Source organism: Ceratotherium simum, chromosome 7 (genome assembly GCF_057802395.1).
Source record: "Ceratotherium simum simum isolate JZ-2026a chromosome 7, ASM5780239v1, whole genome shotgun sequence".
Taxonomy (NCBI): Eukaryota; Metazoa; Chordata; class Mammalia; order Perissodactyla; family Rhinocerotidae; genus Ceratotherium; species Ceratotherium simum.
The window spans coordinates 62,531,100-62,536,275 of record NC_141906.1 but is presented as its reverse complement, the minus strand read 5'-3'; the positions used below and the strand labels follow the sequence as shown (position 1 = coordinate 62,536,275).

At 38.8% G+C, this 5,176-nt stretch overlaps 1 pseudogene; it reads left to right on the top strand.

The window, feature by feature from the left end:
- Positions 1-2,775: 2,775 nt before the first annotated feature.
- LOC106801408 (ubiquitin-conjugating enzyme E2 variant 2 pseudogene) lies at positions 2,776-3,108 on the top strand (annotated as a pseudogene).
- Positions 3,109-5,176: the final 2,068 nt, after the last annotated feature.

Here is a 5,176-nt window from a genome sequence, read left to right as displayed (position 1 = left end):
GTCCCATTCATCTCCTGGTCTTTTTCTCAAAGTTCTAAGTTTTCTTAGGGACATTGTACCAGCATGGTACAGTGGTACAGAAAATTCCATGTAAAAGAACATTCTTCACCCAGGAGCTCCTGCTGTGTTCACCAAGACGTGTCTTTGCCCTTTCCTATGTATTTCTTCATCAGAGGTAGTAGAGACGTCAATTTGAGGTCTGTTATCCTGAGTAATAATAGTGATGTGGTCAGAGCCGACTTGAGGCCAAGGGGCTAATTCAGAAGATGCTTTGTCTTCTACTCCTTTCGTGGTGTGCACTTACCTCCCCAGGGACCTTGAAATTGCTTCCTAACCCTAGAAGCTTAGGGTGCTTAGCTAGGGCACCATCTTAAGTCTTTGATGGGCTTCAGTCCTTCTCTCCTAGCTAGGTGACTTTGGGCAAGTTGCTTATCTCTTTCAGCTTTAGTTTTTCTAATCTATAAAAGGGACATATAGGAGGGAATGTGAGGACTGAAATAGTTAATATACAGGGCTTATCATGGTGACTGGTACATAATACATTTTTCTAAAATGGTATTTTTCTGTTATTATTAGCTCTACTACCAATACCCTCACATCACTATCACCACCATCATCATCAGCAATACCATTATCATCATCACTACCACCATGACCGCCACCACTGTTATCAACACCATCATCACCACCACCATCATCAGCACCACCGCCATCATCATCTAACCAGTACACCCCATATCCCATTCCCTTAGGACCTTGTAAAATGACTGGCTGGCTAATCTGCTAAATACCAAGCTCTCCCAGTGTGACAATGGCTTAATTTGTCATCCCACTCAGATAATATCTTTATTCAAGTTTTCAGAGACAAGGCAGTGACTTGTTGAGAATTAATGCTGACAATTTAGTCTCTGTGGTGGGAAAGAAAGGAAGTTAATTTTGGTTGGATGGACTCTTGGGTGCTCCTCAAATCACCCCCCTGCAGCTCTTAGGTCTGTCCCAGAGATAAACACTTTCACTGAGTTCTTTCCATTTTCCCATGACAGGTAAAGGAGATCAGCCCACTAAACTCATTTCCCTTTTCCCCATTAATTATAGTGTCGTGGTGGTGCTTCATTTCAATTTTAGTCCCTAATAATGGGAGTGCCTGGAGAAGAACAACACAAATATGTTTGGGGTTGAGATTCTGAGGCATAAAAAGCACCGAGTTAATTTCCTCTGGCTTCCCAGACAGATTTCTATGTACATAATTGTGTTTCATCTTTGTAACCTGCTGCTATACTTTGAGGGTTTCTGGAGTAGAGAAATTACCCATGCTGTGTCCAGAGTCATGCCCAGTCAAGAGCTCATAGGAAGATGGACATAAATACCACTTGGGGATCCCACAAGACAAGCCCTTCTCCAGAGAGATGTTTATTTGGTAATTCAGAAGGATAAAGGGACTCATCTGAAATTTTTGCTTGGGGGCTCTCCTGTAAAGCTCCACTCTGCAAAGGGGTGTTCAGTTCCGCTTAATTTCTTCACCAGGTCAACACAAATTGCAATGTGGAAATGAGTGTGTGGAGACATTTCCGATGTGGTATTTCTTTTTTTTACCTTTGGATATAAACACAGTCAGACCTTTGTGCACAATGTGGATTCTGAAAGGCTGTGGAAGGCAGAGTGGGAGGATCTCTAAGGCATCTCAGAGGAACATTTAGCACAAACATAGCACGTGCCAACTTGCCTCAAGGCTGAGAGACTGAGAGCTTCTCTGCAGCAACCCCGCTCTTCCTACACACTCCCCTGAACGGAACCGAAGGCATCCCCTTGGCTTGTACGAGAGGCTTGATCCATTCATCCATTGAACAAATATTCATTGAGTGTTAGCTAATGCCAAACCTATCCTAGGTGCTAAGGATACAGCAGTGAACAAAAATAGGCAAAAATCCCTTTTGACATAAGTTCACTTTTCCTCAGATTGGCTTAATATTGTTATTGTGCTCTCTCTGATTCTGTATATGTGTGTGTATTTTTCATATATATCTTAGATTTCATATATAAATTTTAGATTTCTCAGCTTTATATATAAATAATACACAAGAAAAATATAAATATATTTATATATAAATAAAAAATTTTAAATATATCTTCTTAGATTGTATGTTCCAAGAATTCAGGAGTCGATTTTTTCTAATTATCTGTGTACAAAGACCAGAATAGCATCATTCATTCATTCACTCAACACATAGTTTCTGAGTGTCTACTCTGAGTTGGGTGATGTGGATATAGTGAGAACAAGACAGAAAATTTCTCATACAAATCATAGCATAATTTAGTGAATTAGTAAAGATAGCAATGCCATGGTTTTCTGACATTTAATTTGGGTTTAATGATGTACAAATTTTCAATCTTACATTTGAAATGATATATCCTACATCTGAAGAGTAACGCCATATTCATTGCTAGTTGACACATTTTCAGCATTAATGACTTTGCCCACCCCATGTATAGTCTTTTTTATTTTGAAATAATTTTAGCTTTACAGAAGAGTTGCAAAAATAAATTACAGAGAGGGGCTGCAGGAGAAAATGGTGGTCTCCACAGTTTTGGATGCTCATAAAGGTCACCTGACTGAATTGTTTATAAAAAGGAGGCAACGAAATTCAACACAAATTCAGAATTATTCTTGGAGGATGACTTCATAATGAAGTTAAAGTTCCTCGTAATTTTTGCTTGTTGGAAGAACTTGAAGAAGGACAAAAAGGAGTAGGTGATGGTACAGTTAGCTGGGGCCTTGAAGATGATGAAGACATGACAATTACAAGGTGGACAGGCATGATTATTTGGCCACCAAGGACAAATTATGAAAACAGAATATACAGCCTGAAAGTAGAATGTAGACCTAAATACCCAGAAGCTCCTCCATCAGTTTGATTTGTAACCAAAATTAATATGAATGGAATAAATAATTCCAGTGGAATGGTGGATGCACGGAGCATACCAGTGTTAGCAAAATGGCAAAATTCATATAGCATTAAAGTTGTACTTCAAGAGCTAAGACGTCTAATGATGTCCAAAGAAAATATGAAGCTTCCACAGCCACCAGAAGGACAAATAGACAACAGTTAATTTTAGTGGATCTCAAACTTGTCTTAAATCCGCAACCTTCTACTCATGTTAATGTCTTGACTAAACATCACAATGCAGAATACCCAAACATTAAGTAAAAGAATTCCAGCTGGTAAACATGACCTGGACATTTGTAAGAATATATTTAATATGTGTACACCCACTGTGTTTTTAGGTAACAAGAGGAAAAATGCAACACAATTTTTTTTCTCTTGTTAAGGCACTGTCATTTAAGCATAAACCTGGAGTACTCAACATAGAATTCAGGTTTACAGGATGAAAGCATGGTGAGAAGTGTCAGATGGCTGTGTAAGCATGTGTGTTTCTGAAAAGTAAAAATCTCAAGAAGGAAAAACAGAAATGGCATGCTTTATCCATCTTGCTTAGTGAAAGAGCTTCAGCTGAAATTGTCTAAAATAGCAGGTACGATGAATATTGTCAGAAATTGTGTTAATTTTTGAAGCGGTGTGGGTGCTGAGTACTAGTAGCATCAAAAATATGTTCAGGATTATTTTGATACCTGTATTTATAATTTAAAAAAATGTCATGGGGGAGGTCGATGAATTTCTGTTAAAATCCGTTCCTGTGTGTTACATGTAACAGACATGGTAAATATTTGTTTATAGTCTTTGACAAACCGTGCATTTAAGAGTAAGTGAAGTCAACAAAAAGGAAATAGATGTATGAATACGTGATTTTGAGATTAAAGATAGTCTTAAAAGGTAAATAAAATGTGGAACGTGTCCTCAAAAAAAATAAAAAATAAAAAATAAAGTACGGAGAATTCCTGGATACCCTTCATCAGCTTCCCCTAATGCTAAGATCTTACATAACTATGGTACATTTATCGAAATTAAGAAATTAACTTTGGTATAATCCTATTAACTAGATTACAGACTTGATTTAAATTTCACCAGTTTTTCCATTAATGTCTTTTCTTTTGTTCCAGGATCCAATCTAGGACACCTATCTAATTTAGCCATCATGTCTCAGTCTCCTCTGATCTGTGACAGTTTCTCAGTCTTTCCTTGTTTTTACGACTTGGACAGTTTTGAAGAGTACTGGTCAGGTATTTTGTAGAATGTCCCTGTAGACTGTTTGATGGTGTTTTCTCATGATTAGACTGGGCTTGGGGATTTTGAGGGAAGAATGTCACGGATGTGAGGTGCCCTTCTCATAGCATCATTTCAGGGATACATGACATCAACATGACTTCTCACTGGTCATGTTGACCTTGGTCTCTTGGTTAAGGTGGTATCTGCAGGTTTCTCCACTGTGGTTATTTTTCTCCTTTATATACTTCGTATGTTAGAAGCTAGTCCCCAAGTCTGCACTCAAGGGAAGGGGGATTCAACTCTACCACCCGGAGGAAGGCTTCCTTTCTTCTTGAGTTTTCCTCACTTATGTGTCCTGTCTTTGGGATTAAGGGCTTTAGGGATCATAGTATTATTTCCCCTTTAAGTGATATTAAAGTTATGTTAAAGTTCATAAATCTAATCTGTTTGTGCAACACTTTGTTTAGAAAATCGCTCATCATTTAATATGAACTTTTATCAGAGAGAGAGAGGGAGTGTTTTCATGGGAGGGTTCTCAAGTTCTTGTCACTTGTAAATGAACTCTAATACTACAGATGAAATACTTTTTGTTCAGTTTAATGCAGTTTTAGCAACTGCTTATTGTATTTTAAAGTAAATGACTCAGTAACAGTTCAATTTACATCGCTGTTGGTATCACAGAACCTTGGGCCTGGGTAAGATACAAGGGTCATTTGGTCCAGCTTCGTCAATCTACAGGTGAGAAAATTGAGGCCCAGAAAGGAGGCACCACTTTTTTTGAGGTTGCTCTTACCTTTTTTTGAGGTAAGAGGGAGCCTAGGCCTCCTGCTTCTCAGGGCTCTTGTCCTGTAAATGCCTCTGTCTGACCTCCCCAGCCACTGAGGGAATCTGTAGCAGCCCACCCCCACCCCTCCCCAATCCCAGCTCTATTCCTTCTGTTCCTTCCTGCAGGTCAGGAATAAGGCCTGTATCCAGGCCGTCCTTAGGGCCACGTAGGATTAAGGGAAGCACAT